Source organism: Uranotaenia lowii, chromosome 1, assembly GCF_029784155.1.
Source record: "Uranotaenia lowii strain MFRU-FL chromosome 1, ASM2978415v1, whole genome shotgun sequence".
Lineage (NCBI taxonomy): Eukaryota > Metazoa > Arthropoda > Insecta > Diptera > Culicidae > Uranotaenia > Uranotaenia lowii.
Window position 1 is genome coordinate 88781542 of NC_073691.1, and position 22915 is coordinate 88804456.

Here is a 22915-nt window from a genome sequence, read left to right on the forward strand (position 1 = left end):
CTACCTATGAAAAGCACTACCCGCCCTATTTTTTTCAAAATTTAAAATTTACACGTTTTTGAGATATTTACCATGCAATAGAAAAAGAAAAAAATAATTTTGCACAGTTTCCTTTTAAATCCATCATTATCAAAATGATAGCAGACAAAACCGTCGATTATTCAAAGAATTAATGTGTGTGAGAGGTGGAAAAGTATGCAAATACTGTCAAAAGTGTCTACAAAGTTCATAACAAGCACTGGAGTGAAGCACATGATCGGCAACTACGTTTAAGGGTCATCAGGGAGGTCAAGTCCCATACCAGCATTTTTAATTTTTAATAAGTGATAAACTAAGGGTAGATCGCTGGAATGTCCGAAATTTTTTTCTCCGGTAAGCTAAAAGTGTTGCCTAGTAATGTGTCATTCATACCAAACCTCAAACAACAATTTTTTGCTAGTTCCAGAGCTTGTAAGCTGTTTAGCCGGTACCTAGGCCAGATGATTTCTGATGAAAGACAAAACTTATGAAATACCCCATTTCAAACCAATTCCAGCGTTTGAATCCCATACCATATCTGCTCGTGGCAAGGTCCAGAGCATATTAAAGTATGAATCTTCTGGTTGTTTTGTATAAAATAATGATTTGCCAAAATTCTGGTCCTGTGGAAAAAAACAACAATTTTAAAAACGAAAACTTTGGTTTTCGTTGTTTTTTAAAGCCTAAAAAGAGTAATCTTGTATGTACCTTTCGCAACCTACGATCTATACCAACCGATAATACTTTAAGTTTAATCTCGGGATGGTTTTACTTCGTTATTGTCAGATTTTGCCAGCAGAAATTCCATTCAAAACTCTTGAAAGTGGCTCAAAAATAATCAAGTTTTGTTAATTTTGAAACAGCTGTATCCACTATATAGCCCTCAATTTCTTTTAAAATAGAATTATTAGACCCAAAAGTATCAGAAATTGAAGATAGAGGATGTAGCTACCCAAAATACAGATTTGACGAAGTGTAACTTTGAAAAACTGATCAATATCATGACTGGAAAAAGTGTGCGCTGGGCGATATTAGGTACCAAGAATAAAGCAGAATTTTTTTTTACAAAAAACGATAAATATTTTTTATCAATTTTTTTCATGAATTATCATTAAATTACCTTCATTTTCTTCATATAAAGTATTTAGATCAAACGAATGGTTTTTGAGATACACGCATTCGTAACTGTCCCATTTCTAAAAGAACTAAGCTTTAATAAGTGCAGAAATAGTTCGGAAAAAACCGTTCAATTTTTAGACACATTTGTATCTGTATATGAACCTTATATTTAAAAATCAATACAGCTTAAACAATCGGCCTGATGTAATTGGACCTGAGAAAGGTTGTAGTAATAGTTTTGGGCCCTTCATACCTGAGAAAAAGAACCCTCTCATACAACCTTCGTTTTTATTTCCACGAATCAAAAGTCATGGCAGCTATTTTTCAATCATAAGTTTTTTCCCTTCGGCGGGGTTGTTTTAGTACAATTATGAACTGGGTCACAAAAAACCCAAAGTCTAAAATCACATACAATCTAGGCGTAAGCGCCGACCGGTCTATCACACATCATAAGATAGAACCAAGCGGGAAAAAGTAAAGTGGTTGCCGTCGAAAAAACACGCCGCGTCATTCCGAAAGCCGAAAAATTCGAGGCAGAATTCCGGTTCCCGGTAATCAAACCGAATTAATAAGAATCTTCGGATAAGTGAATGTCCGATGACATTTTTAACGAAAATAAAAATTTCGTCATTCAGAATCCGAAGACGGATAACGGCTAGCAAACTTTCGTTAACAGAATGCTAACCGCAATCATCTCCCGTTTCCACACAGGAATTCCGGATAGTGCTAAGGGAAAGGAACCCCTTTGATTCCGAATCGACCCAGCGAAGATCCGGCAAAATCCAGCAAAAAGAGGCCTTCTGAAAAGAGGTAGGCAAATTTCATTTGTGATTAGGAATAAAAAACTTATGGTGGTCTTTTTGCAGGGCTTTTTTGTGGTGTGGTATTTTCCACACACACGTGGAATCGTCGCCGCGTTGGATCATCGCTTGCAGGACATCACCGGTGTTGGATCGTTTCAAGGGTGCTCACTGCCGAAGAAAACCTCGAAGTGAACTGTGGTGACCCTCAGTGCGCTGCGACCAACACCGCCGCAGCGGGTTGCACATTATTTCAGGCACTATTGCCTAGTGTATTTTATTCCCCGGCCACTAGCGCCGTAGGGGAAGTTACCCCGGAGAACAAAACCGGGTCAGCGGTTGATTGTGTTCCGGCCACGAGCGCCGAAGGGAATTTGATATCGGTTGTTTAAGTGCCGATTAAGGTGCTGTTTTTTTATTTGGGCCATCAGTGCCAAGAGGGACGTTGCTCGTGTTCCGACCCCGAGCAATGTCCATAAGTGGATGTCGGGTTTCTGAGTGCTGACTGATTGGCCATCGGCTCATTCGGCCACCAGCATCAAAAGGACCTTGCTCGTGATCCGGCCCCGAGCAAAGGTCAGTGTTTGATGCCGGGAATTGCCGCCCAACAAGGCGTGTCAAGCTAGTGTTCCAGCCCCGAGCGCTGAAGGGATTTTTACGCCGAATTGGTTGCTGCAGGTTCGTGTTCCGGCCACGAACAGGAAGAAGAGATTTTGGGCGCCGGAAGTGCCGAGCGGAGGAGCGTGATGTTCCGAGTGTGAACATATCACAAGAAACATCAAGGTAAGCTTAAGGTTTATGGTTTTTTTTAAATAATGGTTTGATTAGCATCTGACGCACTCTTTTCATCTCGTGCACAGATTGCAGAGCAGCAAGATTGCTGCAATTTTAAAATTCCGGCAAGAGATCTGCCACAGTTTTCCCAATCATTAAATCATAAAAAATTTAGTATTTTTGTGGTTTTTTTTTCGTAGCACGGGGTTTAAGCACGAGGTCCATTGATGAAATATTGAGCGGTAATTTGAATCACAATGTTTCTATTTTGGACCACCCTCGGGGCCTATTTTGGACCACCCTTAAACTAAATAAGATCTTTTTGCTACTGTTTCGCAATTGGTTCGTGCGTATAATTTAGTAAATCTTTTATTTTTACTCTCGAAGTCAAGTTTTTTTCACGTAAATTTTTTCGTAACCATATTTCTTCAACTTTTCCTCAGCCTCTTTCTACATTTGTTTGTTGGATATTTAGTGCTAAAAACAACCATCTGTTATTTGTTTGTAAAATAACGCTGTAAAACAAAAATGGGCGATAAGACGATATACCTACTAATTGGAAACTCCTCCTTTCATGTAAATCGTTACAAATGTTTTGGAAATTCCGAAAACTTGTTGCTCATTGATCAGTTTTCTTTAGCCAGAGGGCTTAATTTCTGGATAAAATAAAAATTGGAGAACTTAAACTCACTTTCAGGCGACTCAATAATAAGTTAAGAAATTCCTTCGTCATCAGCTCCGCGACACTATTTGATTTATCTTGACTTCCAAAACCTAAGTGGGTTTGATTTGGCTTTAGTGGTGTAGCGTAGCATAGATTCAAGAAGATTAAATCCATTTAGCCATGTAAAATCCAGATTTTTTTCCCAGAAATATTCACAGAAGTTTTCTTCTATGATTACAAACTCACGGTGTGCCAAAATACATTATTAAAAAGAAAAAATGACCACCAAAACGGCACTCGGCATTCGAAAGATATAGTATTCAGGCATCCATCCTGAAAATTTGGAAATGTTTCATCGGGCTTTTTTGAAATTAGAGCGATTTTAAAATTTTAAGTCGATTTGCATTAGATTTCCAATGGGGGTTTTCGACCTTATGTTCTATGACCATGGATTTTTCTGACTACATATTTTATGACAATCACCCAGTTCAATGACTTTATCGAAAATTTCATGCCCGACAACTTTGTCGAAGAATGGAAAAAGATTTGAGTTGATCCTGAAAAGCTATTGGCATTTTTCTAAAACTTTATTAGACTGATTGAAATTTTTTCATGTTTCTTAAGTTTTTTTTCAATTCAGCTTCACTTAAAAGCGAATATCTTTCCAGGCGTAGTTTCAATCGTTTTTGGGTCTTCAATAAAGTTGTTTGGGATATAATTTTCAGCACAAATGTGTTTGTTATAGTAATTGTATGGGTAATAGTCATCATACGAGCAAGCTTCTACTGTCACAGATACCTTCGTGAGTTTAACAAAAAGAGGACAGTTTTTGACAGCTAGGAACTTAAAACTGGTGCCTGACATTATTGAAAGTGCATTTTTTTTATCTCATCGGCAGACGCATCTGGGTGAGGTGAAAATGTGTTCACAAACTGTATATAGATCACATAACGCTAATCGCCACGTCGTATGTGCATTATGCTTTTCGAAACAAAGTTGTATGCGAAAGATAACAGAAAGTCAAAAGAGGGTCATCACTGCTAACTTAATAAGTCGTTTTAAAAGTCGTGAAGCATATTACCCTGACGTTCTTTGCAATACTTGTCGAGTTGTCTGCGATCAATACGGTATAAATTTTGAGCCTAATCTTAAAGAAAAGTTAGGCTCATATAACCGGCAATTAAAGGATTTCTTCGAAATGAAGAAGTTGGGTGATATGGGAAGAAACGAAAGCGTCAAAGAAGTACCTGTAGTATACTGCGTCGATGTAAATGAAATTATTCAAAAGATTCGAGACTCACGAAATATGACTGATGAAGAACTAATTTTTAAATTTGGAATGGACGGTGGAGGTGGTTTTTTTAAAATTACTTTGTCGGTGATTTCACTGGGACAGCAGTCCAAAGCTGAACGTTTCAAGAATGGCGGTGTTCGAAGGTATTTTAGAAATAGCTATGAACATTAGGCTTATAGTATAATAACGTCAATTTATTTAATCAACTATTAGGCTTTTGATTCTTGCTCTTACCCCAAACTGGAAGAAGTATATGAGAATATTGCTCCATTTTGGAACGCGCTACAGTTGCAGGAGATTCAAAAGTCATGAATATTATAACGGGCAAAAGGCTCATTCGTCAGCACATCCGTGCTCATATTGCGATGTCAGTAAGCAATATTTGATGACACGTAACGGAAACCACTCTTCAAAGGATCTGACGATCAGCTAATATTAACTGCCACTCCCCCACTGCCTTTGCACTTAACTCTCAGAATCGTGAATGCCTTGTTTAAGGCAGTTGCAGTAACGAATCCAGAGCTAGCAGAATTGTGGACTGCAAAGGCAGGAGTGAGGCATCTACAACAAACGTTTGGTTTCACATGGAAAGCTTGCCATAATCCAATGGATTCCTCAGATGTGCTTGAAGGTCATTTTGATGTGCAAGAGCATTTAAAGATAAGTAAAATAGATAAATAAAAAAACTCTTACAACTGTAAAAATACCGATATCGTAGGCACTGAAGCTGTTCCAGGAGATTTACAAGGTATGCTTTAAGAAAAACATAGATTTTTTTTCCGAGTACACACCACTCTTTGATGAGTTTTCTATAGTGTGGTAGAACCTTAAACTGACAAACTCTTCCAAATTCCACATTCTACGATTCCATGTAAAGGATTTTTGCGAATACACCGGAAAATCGCTGGGTGTATTCTGAGAGCAAGCCTCGGAGAGTGATTTTTCAGAAACGTAGAAACGATATCAAACCCCCGATACATCGAAGTTGTACTATGATCATCTCTTAAATGCTGTAGTGGACTATAACAGTGGTCATCTGTGTTGATTTTTAATTTAAGCACATTTTAAGCACGAAAAAATGGTGGAAGACCCAAAAACGATTGAAACTACGCCTGAAAAGATATTCGCTTTTTAGTGAAGCTGAATTGAAAAAAAAAACTTAAGAAACATGGAAAAATTTCAATCAGTCTAATAAAATTTTAGAAAATTGCCAATAGCTTTTCAGGATCAACTCAAATCTTTTTCCATTCTTCGACAAAGTTGTCGGGCATGAAATTTTCTATAAAGCCATTGAACTGGGTGATTGTCATAAAATATGTAGTCAGAAAAATCCATGGTCATAGAACATAAGGTCGAAAACCCCCATTGGAAATCTAATGCAAATCGACTTAAAATTTTGAAATCGCTCTAATTTCAAAAAAGCCCGATGAAACATTTCCAAATTTTCAGGATGGATGCCTGAATACTATATCTTTCGAATGCCGAGTGCCGTTTTGGTGGTCATTTTTTCTTTTTAATAACGTATTTTGGCACACCGTGAAACTACTTTCGTTTGACAAAAATTCTTAACGTTAAGAAAAATTCGAAAATCTTTTTTTTCAAAAATTGCATAACTACAGGAGGTGGAGAACTACATTTTCATTACTTTCCCTGTTGTAGTTTTTTACATTTCATACATTTTATCCTTAATTTTGAAACATGCCCGAGCAGACTTTGATGCCTAAATCGACAGCAAATTAATACCAAAATAAGCTGTCAACAGCAAACTGATAGCATATTTTGTTATAGACACTTTTATGATAGCAAAACTAGGCATAACTGAGGTGTCAAATATTTCTATTTGATAGCAAGGTGAGACCTAAATTAGGTTTCGACAGCAAACGGTTTGCCTAATTTGGTGTACAAATCAACTGATAGCAAAACTAGACATCATTAAGATATCAGTGTTTTTCAAAGTAAATAGCGAAATGGTTATACCCGAGCAGACTTTAATACATGATATGTAATACCAAATTGAGGCATCGATGATAGCAGTCTTAGGTATGCATTTTCAGGCGATAACAAAATAAGGCATCATTATGGTTTCGAGAATTGTTTTTTGAATAGTAAAGTGAAACGTACATAAGGTGTCAACAGCAAGATGATAGCTCTAGTTGGTGTTGTTTTTCTTCTACGAAAACAAAGTTCGGTATCATTAAGGTTTCAATGATTTTCCAACGAAAGCATACCAAGACCAAAACGAGGTTCGAACAAGCTGGCATGTTCAAAGTTTTTTTTCTGGTTAACGTAAAATAGAGTCTGAAGCAGAAGCAGGTATGGTTATAATATCCTAAATTTTAAAGAAATTCCAACTTGAGCCAAAAAATCACTTGGTAAAAAAAAATATCCAAAACCAAAACGACACCAATTTCATTTTTCACTATCTTTTGTAAACATTTGGGCAAATTAAACAAAAACAATCTATGCACAAAGTCAAAATCTAGAGTAAATTTTGATTAGGTCGTACTATTCAAAGGTTAAGCATCAGGAAGTTCGAGCATGACTGGCATCCCAGTAGGCATTTAAAAGAGAAACGCAAATCAGAGTTGTCAGGTGTCCCGATTTTTCAAGATTTGTCCTGATTTTCGAGAGACCTTCCTGGTTTTTCAAAAACGCTAAAATTGTCCTGATTTTTTGAAAATGGTCCGTAAAATGTCCTGATTTTGTAAAAAGTATTCAAATTATTTCTGAATTTACAGTTAAATGATGTGAACATCAAACAAATCTGTAATAAAATAGTTTAACCGATAATAATATTTGGTTTGGTTCAGATAATATTCAATTCGTGTTATTCGATATAATTTGTGGGCCAATCTTTATTGGTGCAATCTAAGCTGGGCTGCATGTTTTTCCATCAGTTCATTGATGTCTTGAAAAATCTTGATTTTTTTCATCACGAGTCCGGATTTTTTTCAAAACCACCTGGCACCCCTGCGCCGAAAAGGTCGATTCACGCACTGCCTGGCCTCACTGTTTTTGACACTTCGCGATTCCTGGTTTTCGTTCCTCATTTTCCAATTCTACACGCTAAGGAAATAAAGCAAATATTTGGGTCTTGATTAAATTCTCAATTACACATTTTTAGCAAAAGTCCTCAGTTCAATTTTAATAAAAATAAATTTTAAAAGGAAGTTAGTTGTTAAGAAATTAAATGTTTTTAACATATCAAATAATGAGTAATCAATCAATTTGTTTGTTAATCCAGCTGAAAACAGAAATATAGGAATAAATGTTTTATCCGACGTTTTTTTGCCTTGAAAATATCATATCGTAAAAATTTAGAACAGTTCTGCCCTTTTCACAATATGTTTACCGGAGAATTTTCCAATATTGAATTCTTCTTTCCCGGAGCAGTGTTATCGTACAAGTATGTGTATTTGTTCGAAACATTCCAATTCATTAGAAGCTTCCAAATTTTGTTATTGGATGGGATTTTTTATCTCAAGTAGAAGCGCTGCCCCAGAATATTCATTGCAAAGTGAGTTGGTCCAGAAGAAATGTGTTGAAAAAGTTTCAAAAACATGTTAAAACATTTTAATAAACAAACCTCCTTTTCGAAATTTTAACGAATTTTCAACTTCCTGTTCATTTCCGGAGAGATAAACGTGAGAAACAAAAAAAAAGTGCTAAATTAAATTTACAAAATGGAACTTGGTTTTTTGTTATTCTTAAACTGAGTTTTGTGTTAAATTTCTTGACCGTGCAGCTACACGAAAAATTTTGCCGCACCCCATTTCTCGTTCGTAAAGTTTTGTAAACAGATCGCGCGAATTGTCCCCACAAAAGGGAGCTGCGTCATCGTGAATCGTAACGAGCCTATAGTAAACAAAGAGACGAAATGTCACGATTGGAATTTTTGATTTTCTGTCAGTTTCATTCCAATCGAGCAAAACCAAGCAGTCTTAAAGGTAGCCCAACAGCAGGGTTGCAAGCTCATTATTTCAAAAGGGATCAGATTGCGCTTCTTTGTTTACTATAGTTTCTTTAGTGAATCGGTTTTTGTTTTGTCGTATTATGGGTTCTTTGTGAATTGTCCGTTGACAAAAATTCGGTGAACGCTGTCGGCGTTCGGGCCCACCGCCCTATCAACAAAAGCGAGCGCAGCGATGGTGGATTATATAGCACCCTCGGGTAAATGTAGTGATCCTTCGTGCCCGCAAAAAATCGCAAGCACCCGCAGCAGTGACTGTCTAAATTGGTGGAGCATTATCTACAATTTAACGACCGTACAGCCGATGAAACGGAATATTACCTGGACTACGATGAAAGGTTTCTCCGGTCGATTGGTCCTGCAAACATGTCCAAGTATTCATAAAGAACAGATAGAGCGATGTAAGTTTTGTTTTTGTTTTTACCAACTATTATCCTTTTTGTAGTAAACGTCGGAGAAGTTTTCTCGAAGAGTCATAGCCTGTTCAAATTCTCCAAGGTGTCTAACGGCGGTTCCGACTAGTAAGCATCGAAAAATGCAGAAGCTCCCGGATTTTAATTCGTGAACAATGTTTCGTTCAGCATCCGGGAAATTTCAAGTACCATTAGCAAGTGCTGTTCAGGGGCCGATAATTACGAAACATATTTGGAACGTGAAGGAAAATGAAAGAGAACAAAAAATAACCGCGATTTCTCTTAATTTTGGTGCCTCTTGCTGCCAATGCCGCAAAATCCTACGAAGCCAGTTACCTTTGATGTTGGTGCTTTTTGTTGACAGAATGGGGAATGAAATTATGTGCACTATTGAGGAATTGATATTTAAAAGAAATAACAGGATTATGCTGACTAAAACGATACAGAAAAATGATCAACAGAAGGAAAAAATCACTCTAGTGACCAGAACGTTTATGTGGTTACGATGTCTGGTAGCGACAAAGGCTTCTTATAAAGTGGATCATAACGGTCTGCAGAGAAGTGGGAGCCTGCCAGATCCAGATCCACTACTCAAGCAAGCTCAACGTCACAAGTCAAAACTTATACTCGAGTGAACGAATTTGATGGATCCGTAAAATGGTTCGGAATTTCTACTTTATCGTTCGTGCTTTGTCACATTTCGGAGTTCAACACGTCGCTGAGCTGCATGTCAATAATGATTGGTATCTATGTATGTATTGCAAAATAATATGAGTTGTTAAAAAACATTCCTTTTCTAAACCTAACTCTTAACTTACAGGAGCTGGCCCCAGTCATACGGGAATGTTTTTGTACAACACGTTCGGTGCGATCATGGAATTTTTTAATTGGAGGGACAAGCGGATTGGTTGAAGCGGTTGTCTGAGTGAAGTGCTGGAGTTGATAAATCTAACGTGTGAATAGGGGTTGAGAGAGGAAAAGTAACAGCACTCCGACTCTGAGGAGTAAGATGAAACAGACCCGTGGAACAACCGAGTACAGAAGCACTGGTGCAGCCACGGATGGACAAAGCTAGAAGAGTTGGCTTGGATTGGAGCGGGACAATACACTCAGTAAAGATCCTGGATCGTTGCGTCAACGGAACGGGCCTCGTATCAAGAAGCGGTCCCTCTGTCAGTACATAGAGCGAGTGGCACACTCATCTTCATTGTGAATTAAAAATAATTCAGGTATACTATACTTTTTTGCTATGCAGACACCGATGAATTTGGAATCACATATGTTATATTTCCATAATATACTGCTAACACGTTGCATAACTCAAGGCGATTCTGGTTTCTCGAGCAAACTTTTTTTGGCAAAAGTAGACCAAATGCTATCACGCCATGATAACCAATTTTGCTTTTACTTTGGTTGACCTAAGGCAGTTAACAGCAAAAATATAAAGAAAAAAAATCAAACTCAGAGAACAAAGTACGGCCAAATTTACCAGTAATTGAGAACATAATTATACCTCGTTTTGCTATCATTATCCAAAATTTTTGAAAGCATTATAATGTCAAATTTTGCCATCACAGATAATTCTGCGATGCCTTAAATTGACATCATTGTGCTCTTCAAGCTCTCAAAAAATGAGCTGTAGTTATGGTCTCAGTTTTAGCAAAATAAGGCATCACCTTGCTAACCAAGTATGAAAATTTGTGCTCTCATTTTTGCTGTGTACCACCTTATGTCAAGCAAAATGAGAGCAAATCAGGCTCTCAGGGCGTGATAGCAAAATTTGCTATAATTTTGCCATAAAAGTCTGCTCGGGTGTAGAGTAAGGTGGGTTAAAGGTACGTTTGAGATGATCAAAAACTGAGAGCAGTGAAATTAAAAAACTCTGGCGTGGATTGATTATGACTAAGATTGCCTACATCCAGACAAAGTTTTTTTTTGTATAAATTGAAAAGTGTACCTTATATTTAAAATAACGGCCTCAAAAGCCTAAGAAAGAATTTCGATAATTTATCTCTGCTATGCACAATAAACAAAGTGCACAATTCACAGTTTAATCCCAAGAAATCTTGAAGTGGCAAAAGTATGAACCGCAAACGGAACAAAAGAACGAATGATATACAGGGTCTACCAAAATAAATCTGAACGGAAAATTTTTACTTTTTCCAAAAGTGCATTGGAAACATCCGCGCAAAATATGTTCCTACCAACACCTGCTTGCGCGAAAAATTTCTCTATCACGATGAGAACTAGATTTCGTAAACCTGTTGGATATGGACTATTAGAGGAGAACTCCGAATTCGCACAGATTGTTCGCCCATGTACAGGATTTGTGTCAGAAGCGAACATAAAAGCTGTTTCTGAAAGCAAAGATTGATATAAAATAATTTTTCATTTGCCTTCACACAGAAATTTGGAATTTTTAGTGGTAAAAGTACGTTTCGGTAGCAGTTAAGCATTTTCACTTTTACTATCAAATAGCATAGCATTAAGGTCGTACTTTTACTCCACCCTACTCTAAGGATTGTCTGAAAGCTGTAAATTTAAATAATTTTTGTTAAAATTGTTCCACAAATAACTGAGATATTACAACCTGTACAAAAATTAAATTCGATACATCTTTGTCGACTTGTTGTTTTTTGTCGATTTGTTGTCGTTTTTAGACGGGGTTAATATTTCATCAGTTCAACCTATCTTAGGATCATATTTTACTCCAAAATCAAGCCTGTGTATTCAGAGACAGACCAGCAAAAGGCTGAAAGTCTCCTAAAATAATTAAATAAAAGGCTAAGTGGTTTGTACATCTACCAGTTGCGTGCGTGTTGTCGTCAAGTGCGGTTTATCTGCTTCGTGTAAAGAATGAATGATAGTAATGTTGGTCCGAAAAATTAGAATCATATGTTGTTGTGATTGAAGGAAGAAGATGCTTATTACAGTGAATATGTATCTAAGATATATATCTTAACAAATGAAATAAACATGAGTGATCTAGAAAGAATGCGCGAAAAATGGCGATAGATTTTGGCAATCGTGACTAGGGAAGACAAATTTGGGGCCCGGGCGTCGCCCCGGTGAGGCGAAGAGTGAGAAGAGTGTTCTTCCAACATAGAGAAAGCAAATATTATCGATCTGTTTATTGTGTGGCGGGTGAGGGAAGTGGATCTTAATATTGTGGTCTGAAATCGTGTAACGGAATAAAATGTAAAAGTGAAGACATTATTTCGTTTCTAAAAATTGAGACTGGCATTGGGCCAATCAAGTGTGTTAAGTTAAAACTGTGCTGTAAGGCGCTTTATTATTATACGCCTTAAACGTAGCTTAATAACGTTTTAATATAAACGGAGGCATCATGGATTTTAATTATTCAAGATTTTTTCTGAGTATATAGAAATAGAGTTGATGCATCAAATAACTTTGTGAAAATAGTGATTACTTCTACAACATGGCTGCAAATGCATTCTGTATCCTTTTAAAATAAATTATAAAAATGTTTATGATTATTGGTTGTCTAATTATTATATTTGTTATTTTTATCTGTATTATTGCATTTTATTCTCATTTTGTATATTTTTTCATATATTTCCATATTATATTATTCCTTATTCAGCAGATCCAATTATTATATATTTTTAGAAGGAATGCATCTGGGGAGAGCTCAAAGAAACTGTTACAAGCGGCACGGGTAGCCGGCCATTGTAGGTTTCGGAGGGTTGGATGCCTTCCCTCGACGAACCATCGGACCGTGGAAGCCCTAGAAGTAATTCGAAGGCCAAGCCACACAGACATAGGCAGGACCTTGCTACCGATGGGGGAACCATACATACATACATACATACATACAAGTGGTTTGTACATCTACCCTTTATGTAAATAGTTTTTTATGAAGCTTCCAAAACAATAATTTTCTTAATATAGGTCAATTTCCGGATTTCTCATGTTTTTTTTTAATTCTCTAAGCTTTTGTGGACTGCTTGTCACATTCTGTGCAAAAAATAAGTTGAAATAATGATTGGCTTTGGGATTAATATTAAACCAATTAAGGTGGGGTGTTGTTTAAGAGGGCCAATGAAATACAAAAATACCATAATTTCATATTTTATTTTTTATAAGCGAATGAAATAGTCTGCCAAATTCTATCCATATCGTCGTACCAGTTCGTATAATGTTCATGACCTTTTAACAGTAAGTTAAATACCCTAGTTTTGGTGAGTGGTCAAAATAAGCCCCTAAGGAAATAAGAAGGCCCTATTTTCGACATGGGTCATACTACTATTAAAACAAGTTTGGCACGTCCTCCTGCAATAGGCTTTATTCGGCTCAACAGTGAAAAATTTATTTTCAATTTTCTATTCCTCATCAGCTTACTTAAATGAAATGTTAGATATGATTAAAACGATTGGAAGAAGCTTCAACTATATTTGTTAAAAAATTTCATGCTTAACTTAATTTAAGAGTGAAATTTTGGAAAATAGTTGCAAGGTGGTCCAAGTTCGTTACTCTGATAGTTTGCAGTGATAGATACAGATAGAATTGTAGTTAGGTACCGTAATCCGGGGTAAGATTGATCCTTTTTTTTCCAATATTTTTCGATTATTTTTTCTATTAAGGGGAATGTGGCATGTTTTTCACGTATGACATGGTTGCAGATATTTATTACACTACTCTAAATTTGATTTCAAAATCGATTTCGTCTCTGTTTTGAATTTGATGCTTTGGGGTAACATTGATCAGTCTCTATTTTAACGGTTTTAACGAGTTTTCTTAATCCTAAAGGAAACAAACCACCGGCATAATATTCACAAATGCTAGTTAATCAATTGCTAAGCCAGTTCGGAACATATATGATATTATAAACCAAATGAAACAAAAAAAAATGAATAAATCTATATATATATAATATGAATTTCTGTCTGTCTGTCTGTCTGTCTGTCTGTCTGTTCCCTATAGACTCGGAAACTACTGAACCGATTTGCGTGAAACTTGGCAGGTGGGGGAATTGGAGGCAGGGGAAGGTTCCTATTATGATTTGAGAGGGTAGGAGAGGCCTCCCAAGCAAAAGTCAATTTTTCGCATAAATCGAGAACGCATCAAGTAAATGCCTTCAAATTTGCCATGGGGTGGTATTTGGGAACAAGGAATATTTCTATGAATATTAGGTACCCCTCCCTCCTCTCAATGGGGTGATAGGAAGGGGGGAGGGGCTACCTTACAATTTATCATACAACTCGAAAACTAATCAAGATATTGGAACCAAATTTGGCATGGGAAGGTATTTGGATACGAAAAATAATTCAATGGTTATTCAAGACCTCTCTCTTTCCAGTAGAAAGGGGGGGGGCTCTTTCATAATTTTTTACATAACTCAAAAACTAATAAAGCAAATGGAACCAAATTTAGCATGGAAGGGTATTTGGATACGAAAAATATTTCTATGATTATTTGAGACCCCTCCCTCTTTCCATTAGGGAGATATTAAGGGGGAGGAGCCTCTTTTATAATTTTTGACATAACTCAAAAACTAATTAAGCTAATGGAACCAAATTTGGCATGGTCGGGTATTTGGGAACGTGACATGTTCTAATGATTGTTTGAGACCCCTTCCTTCTTCCAGCGGGGAGTAAGGAAAGAGGAAGGGGAGTTTCATACAATTTTTACTGCATAACTCGAGAACTACAACCGTAAATGGAACCAAATTTGGCGTGGAACGATATTTGGGTACGAAAAATGCTTCTATGAATATTTGGTATCCCTCACTCCTTCAAAGAAGTGGATGGAAAGGAGGGGAGAGGTCTTCCTTTCAATTTTCAGTATAATTGGAGAGCTGTTCGAGAAAATTTAACCATATTTGGCATGTGAGGGTATTTGGACGAGAAATGTTTTTATAATAAATTGAAGCTCCACCTTTTCTCAGCGGAAAGATATAAAGGGGGAAAATGGGGCTTCCATACAAATTTTTTGCATAACTTGAGAATAAATCGTGCAAATGATACCAAATTTGGTATCATAAAGTATTTGAATACGAAAAATATGTATAGGAATATTAACTCTTCGTGTCATAAAGTAACAAATATGCAACAATTAATTAAATCTGTTCTAAATTTCGCATAAAGCTTAATAATCAACTGTTTTTTCGATGGCAATATTATTTCTAACTTCAAGTTTGCATTCAATAAAAAAAAAATTTTTTTTAGTGTTTAAAAGTACAAAAAAAATTACCTTGAATATGAAAAATATGAAATATTGAAAATGCCTAATTTTTCCGATTTTTGGCCTAGTCTAATTCACATTCAGATTTTTTATTTGACATTAAAAAAATATTTGCGTATTCTCAGTAACGTAATTTATTCAATGGATACAAATTTAAAATTTTTTTTTGGTTTTTCTCTGATATAGGGGAGATGAGGGCATAACGAGCACCCGAGGCATAATGAGAACTACGCTTTTCTACGAAAGTGCGTATTTTCTTAAATAAATTTTCATGAGGATTTGTTTCGTACTTCCTATAGTATTAATTTTTCACAAAAAAAGGAATCTCCTTATCATTTTTACAGAGATATTTAAAAAAACTAACTTGGTTCTCAAGTTACGAAAATATTATAATTTTTGAGCACCACGAAATAAGCTCTTATGATCTTAAAATAACCTTGATCTATAATGTACGCACTGCAACATGATGTACACATTGTTTCTCAATTTTTACCATCAACAAATTTTTGATTTTTCACTTTTATCAATTTTAAAACACGTTTTTACTTAAATTTGTTGACTAGGGGCATATAGAGCACCATATTATCGAGGCATAATGAGCATTTTCTGCCGTAGAATCTAGCAGCGAATTAAAATTGATTTATAGCGCCACACTTTGACTAGTTTTCATCCGACAATTCAGCCTATTGGTAAGGTATCGGAGAGGTAATCAAAAGACTAGAGTTGGATTTCTGTTCGAGGTGATTTTTTTCCATTCACAATTCATGATCGATTTTTTTATTGTTACATTATACGGCTAGCAGCATCATCCTCCGAACAAAGCACTTAATGTATGAGCGTGCGTGAATTGTTTGTATTCTACAAACAGACCTAGATTATTTTGTTATTGCTTTGTTTGATTGATCTACGACTCACCTGACTTCATCGAAATGAATTCGCTGCTAGATTCCCCGGCAAAAACGCACATCTTGCTCTGATTAATGGTGCTCATACTGCCTCAGGGGGGGTTCTCATTATGCCTCCACAGTGGCTGGTTTTCAGTTTTCGGCAAAATTTTTTAAAATGCATTTTTTAACGTTTTCATCTAGTTTTTCACGTTTCAGCCCGTTAGGGAATAGGCTTTTCAAGTGTCTGAACACGAAACAATAATGTAACCTCCATATTATAGCTATTTTCTATGGTTAAATAACCGTTTTCCTTAAGGTGGCCATTATGCCCCCATCTCCCCTAATGGCGTTTTATTAATTGTTGCAAATATGCAACACCATGCAACGGTAGCACCCTAGTAAGGTTTATGGGTCCCATTGTGTGTTTTTGAAACGTTCATCATTCTAAATAGGGTATATGTTTTCCAGTGGAAATTTTATCGTTTTAAATGATTTAGAATCTTGTTATCTTGACTTGTTGATAATGTTTCTGAAGAATATGCTCCACACTGAAAAAAAAATTATGAAAATTACAGAAATATGGGAAAAATCAAGTACAAATTTTATTGATTGGATCATATAATCACATAAAGAGCATGACCTACAGATACAAAGCCCCGAGAGCATTGGACTGGCTGTTATAGCACTTTTTATGCTAAAATAGGTATTTAAAAAAATATTTTTTATCAGAAATTCCTTTTTTAATCTATATATATAAAAATGAATTTCTGTCTGTCTGTCTGTCTGTCTGTTCCCTATAGACTCGGAAACTACTGAACCGATTTGCATGAAACTTGGCAGGTGGGGGTATTGGAGGCAGAGGAAGGTTCCTATTGTGGTTTGAGACCCCTCCCTCTCTCATGAAGGGGGGGAGGGGCCTCCCAAACAAAAGACAATGTTTTGCATAACTCGAGAACCCATCAAGCAAATGGTATCATATTTGGCATGGGGTGGTATTTGGGAACGAGGAATATTTCTATGAATATTTGGTACCCCTCCCTCCTTTAAGTGGCGTGATAGGAAGGGGGGAGGGGGCTACCTTACAATTTTTCATATAACTCGAGAACTAATCAAGATATTGGATCCAAATTTGGCATGGGAAGGTATTGGGATACGAAAAATATTTCTATGATTATTTGAGACCCCTCCCTCTTACCAGTTGAAAGGGGGAGGGGCCTCTTTCATATTTTTTATGTAGTTCAAAAACTAATAAAGCAAATGGAACCAAATTTGGCATGGGAGGGTATTTGGATACGAAAAATATTTCTATGATTATTTGAGACCCCTCCATCTTTCCAGTAGGGAGATATAAAGGAGGAGGGGCCTCTTTTATAGTTTTCAACATAACTAAGAAAGTAATTAAGCAAATGGAACCAACCTTGGCATGGGCGAGATTTGGGAACGTGACATGTTCTAATGTTTGAGACCCCTTCCTTCTTACAGCGGGGAGGAAGGATAGAGGGAGGGGAGTTTCATACAATTTTTACTGCATAACTCAAGAACTACAACAGCAAATGGAACCAAATTTGGCATGGAACGATATTTGGGTACGAGAAATGCTTCTATGAATATTTGGTATCCCTCACTCTTTCGAAGAGGTGGATGAAAAGGAGGAGGCGAGGTCTCCCTTACAATTTTCAGTATAACTGGAGAGCTGATCAAGCAAATTGAACCATATTTGACATGTGAGTGTATTTGGATACGAGAAATGTTTCTATTATAAATTGAAGCCGTACCTTTTAAGCGGTAAGATATAAAGGAAGAAGGGAGGGTTTCCATTTTTTTTTTGCATAACTCGAGAATTAATCCAGCAAATGAAACCAAATTTCATCATAATAATCAAAAAAGTATTTGAGTACGAAAAATACTTTTATGAATATTAAGTTATCACCCCTCTATTGAAAGGGGAAAACGGAAAGGGAGATGGTACTCTCTTTTAAGTTTATACATAACTCAAAAATTTACTACTTAAATAAAACCAAATTTGGCATGAAATGGAATATAGGAAGGGAGGAGGGAAGCTTACATTTAACTTTTATTTTACAAAATCCGAGAAATGGACAATACTTAACATGGAAAATCATGTTGGTATGGCTCTATGATTATTTGACACATCATCCTCCTTTCCGTGAGAAGGTACATGGGAGGAGGGAGGTGAGCCCAATACAATTTTGTTAGCATATGTTCTCAATTTATGCTTACGAAGCCAACAAATGGAAACAATTATGGCATGGAAAGGTACTTGGTTACGAGATATGTTTCTACGATTGTTATATACTCTTATACTTTACAGTGTAGAGAGGGAAAGAAAGAAAGGGGCTCCATACAATTTCTGTTGTAAAGCTTAAATACTTATCAACCAATGGAACTATATTTGATATAAGAGGATTTTTGGGAACGAAAAAAAATTTTATTAAAGATTACAATCTCCATTCAGCAGGGGGTGAAGGGAAGGACAGGGGGGGGGGGGCTCTCTTATCAGTTTTTTACCATAAATCCAGAACATATCAAGCAAAAACAACCATACTTTATAAGTTAGATTATTTGCGAACGATTAATTTGGGACCTTTTTTTTAGGGCGAAACTTAAGGAAACAGATGAAAATTATCAGATCTTTAAAACAAATTTATAAATCAAGATTCAGATTATAAGTTATGGTTTGTGTTGCAATTTGAAACTCCAGCTGAAGCTCTCATTTTAAAGTGGTTGCTTATTAATTTCGTCATAATTTGATTTAAAATAATACCAAAAACAATAAAAATTTGAATGATTTCTGAAAATATCATTTGACTCTGAAAGGTGTAGCAAAGCACACCGGGTCAGCTAGTGTTATATAAGTTAAAAGGTAATAGGGTGATTTGCCAATCGTTGCACAGCTAAGCACTTGATTTTGATGTTTATGCTGTATTTTAGTAATTTTAACCAAATTCACTCGATTTTTTTTGTCGATGCACTCATACAGGATTGGTCAACAAGACCCAAAAGTTCAAGTGTTTGAAAAAAGTGACATAAAAATTTAAAAAATCGTTTAAAACAGCTTGTCTGTGCCCAATAGTTGCACAGGCAAATTTAGTGTCGGGCATAATGTTGTCCGATTTTTTCCAATGGTTGCACATTTTAAAAATCAGTCACCATGAGGTCGAATAGGCTGATATTTGTTACGGAAGCCTATTATGAGATCTTCTAGTTGAAATGCAATCTAATTTTTAGACGGCCCCTTATGAGGGGGGGGGGGGGGGGGGTGGTCTTCCATATAATCCGTCCAATGTACTTTCCAATTCCAAATCCTCAAATAAAAAAGCCGCTGGTTTGAGTGTCTGGAATAGCATTTATCACACGTGAAGTTTTCTCAGAAACTCAAATTCACCTCTTAATTTACCCGAAGCCATTTGAGTGGAGTGTTATTTAACCTGATTTTCCCAGTGTTGAGCCTTTTTCTTTATATGTCCTACCAACATAAATCTATATGTCTTCAAAATCCCATAGAATAAACTGAAAGGTATTTAATGCTTGATTTTTAAGTGGCTATTACAGGTGAAAAAATCAGAGAACGTGATCTGTTTTGCCCCCCTTTTACCCCTATGAAGAAGATCCGATTTTACAAAACAAATGTTTTAGGACTCACTTGGAAGTCGATCGATTTTTAAAATAATGAATCTCAATTTAAAACTTGAAAATGGACACAACCACGCCCAAAGTTTCAGATCGTTTGACTGATTTATGCTCATGCTATACAATTTTGTAAAAGAATTTTTTTTTCGAATAGTTAATTGATTTAAATATCTTTTTCATATAAGTGGGTTTATTTGTAATTAATGTAGCCTCTGTAGCATTTCATCAATCTTCAGGAAACAATCACATCACATAGAAATGCTTCCCGAAAGTTTTCCGGCTGAAAAACTGTTTTGGATCAATTTGAGTTTCACAAAGCTATGACTGTTTATTTTTCTGGATGATAAGGGCCAAATAAAGCTTCACTTAGATGTCTCCAGTGACGGCAACTCGACGGCAGATTCGAATTCCTGAGAAAATTGCACGTTAGATAAGTAATATTTCGGGTCTTCCAACCTTCGACTTGTAGTTTCTGAGATTAGGGGTCGTAGTTTTCCTTCTGTACAATATTCGGACAATATTAATAACAATATCAAAGGGATCACTGTTGACATGGAATAAAATTCTTTTAGATTTGTCGTCACGATATTAGTGAAACAGATTTTTTCAGAACAGCTTTTTGATTCTTTGCATAAAATGTTGATTAAATGGTCGGGATAAAGGATTTCAAAATAAATCTGAGAAAAAAGTAGTCTCTCAAAGCCAATGCAGTTGAGTTGACTTTGACATTTTTCAGACAATGCAAATTGCCCGACTTTCATATAAAGAACTAATATAAATTATAAAAATAAAAGTAAATAAAAAATTAAATTTTGAAAACATAAGTTTTTCAACGAGTTTAATAATTTCAAAACTTCATTTTAAAGATTTGACGGTAGAAAAAATAAACTTATGGAAATATAAAGTGTCTTTGAAATATAGAATTAATTATTAAAATCAACATTGAGTGCAAAAAATGTGAAAGTTCTGAGTGTAAAATAATTAATTAAACCACAGAATTTACTAAAATTACTAGTTAAACGTAAATATCCACTTATTCAGAAAAAAAACATGTCATATCAATAGACAATTCGAGTTGTTTTAGTTGCATGTAGTCAATGAACGTGTTCAATGTTTTATGACAATTTGTATGCAAGAAGAACATTTCGCATATACAAGAAATTCAAATAAGTTAGAAATGAATTTTGTTTTAAATTATTGATTTTGCCCATTCCTAAGAATAATTGTTTGCCAGCATGAGAAGAAGCAAAGTATTTCATGAAAAAAGTTATAACAATTTCGAAATAAAAAATCGTAATCCATTGAAAGGTATAGTAAAATTGCAGGTTTTGCTTTCTGAAGCTTTCAATAATTTCATGACATGTTTTTGCGAAAGTTTTGAATCATCACACTTATTGGCTATGCAAAGCAGTATAATGCGATTCTTATTTTCATCTGGTTAACCAGCTTTCAAATCAGCTGTCAATACACTAAAATTAAAAATTATTTACCTTTTTTGATTTTTTTGTATGACAACGACTATCATTTCTGAAGTACAAGTTAGGTTTAGTTTTTGTTCACATGCAATGTATTGCAAGAACCAAGAAATATTTTAAAAATTCAAAATTATGTTCTTGAACTTTCAGTACATCTCTGATGGTTTTTGAATGAAAATTTGGATTTTTCCGTACAAGCCTCCATACTAATTCAAAACACGTTATAATTCAGGACTTGATCAATCGCTTTCAAAACTTGTATTGCTATTTTTTGTTGTAAAAACAACCAAACAAAGTTATTGGAGGTATACGAATTTATAAATTTGAAATTTCCAAACAAATTTTGCAGCGGAATTATGTACAACAATGGGGCAGGAGGAGATTGAGCGGACCAATTGTTGCACGATCCAACATATTTTCTGGTTAAGTATGATTCATAATTTTTTTTCAAAATCATGGTGCTAAAATTGTTCAACAAACGTTTCGTATAGAAAACTGATACGAAAAATGTATTGTTCTGACGTAAAACCTTATTTGCCGTAGAAGGAATGTTAAGGTTTTTGTTAACAATTAGCACAAAAATCGCGCGAAAAAAACAAGAAAAATTCAAACTGTCGTAAGATGCACACTTACCAGCAGAAATTATCACAAAAGCCTCATTTCATCAGAAAACATTCCGAATTACATGATTCAGTATTATTTTTGAGGGAAAGTTGAAAAACAGCTAAAATATTGACAATTTAAGTCATGCTGTGCAACAATGGGTTAGGGGACAACGATTGGCAAATCACCCTATGTTTTTTTCGTTTCCATGTTTTGTTCTCATTATTTGCCAAAAATTTTACTATCAGTTTCCAATCCTTTTTTTTTTAACTGTCATATCAATTGCTCGTCATTATGGCAAAGATGCTATAAACTTTTAAATTATGCTTAGTTCAAAAAAATGATGATGGCGGTGTTAGTTTAGCTCAGCCAGTATCCGTCATTAATCAGCTGATGAAAGTGAGGTATTCTTGTGACTTTTGACTTCCTTTTGCTCACGTGATAAAAGCCATTTTAGTGGTTTGAAATATTATTTTTCAAGGTACGTTATATTTTAAATCGATATAATTCCTCATAGTTTCATTAAATGGACTTATTTTCAGAATGCTCCCGATCAATAAACCGCTTTCCGAAAAAGAATTGATGGAAATTGTGGAAGGATGGGACGAGAGTGAGGACGATTTTGATTATTCTGATGACGAATGCATTCCCCAGAAAAAAGTCCTTGAAGGCATGGAACCTGAAAATATGCAGGCGGAACCTCAAGATTTGACTCTGGGTGAGTCCACTTATGCAGTTTCTGGTAAGGTTGTCTATAAGAGTATTCTATGGAAAAAGAAAAATTTGAGAATCGATGAAAAAGAGTCGGCGTTCAAGGATTCTACAGCGCTTCCTAACTTTTTTTTAACGGAAATGACCTCACCGTATGATTTCTTCAAATACTTTTTTGACGATGAATTGATAACCTTGATTTGTGAACAAACAAATTTGTATGCTATTCGCAAAAATCCAAACAGAGGAAACTGTTACGATACTACAGATGTGAAGAAATTCATAGGTATATGTCAATATATGTCTACAGTGTCCTTGCCTAGAACAAGATG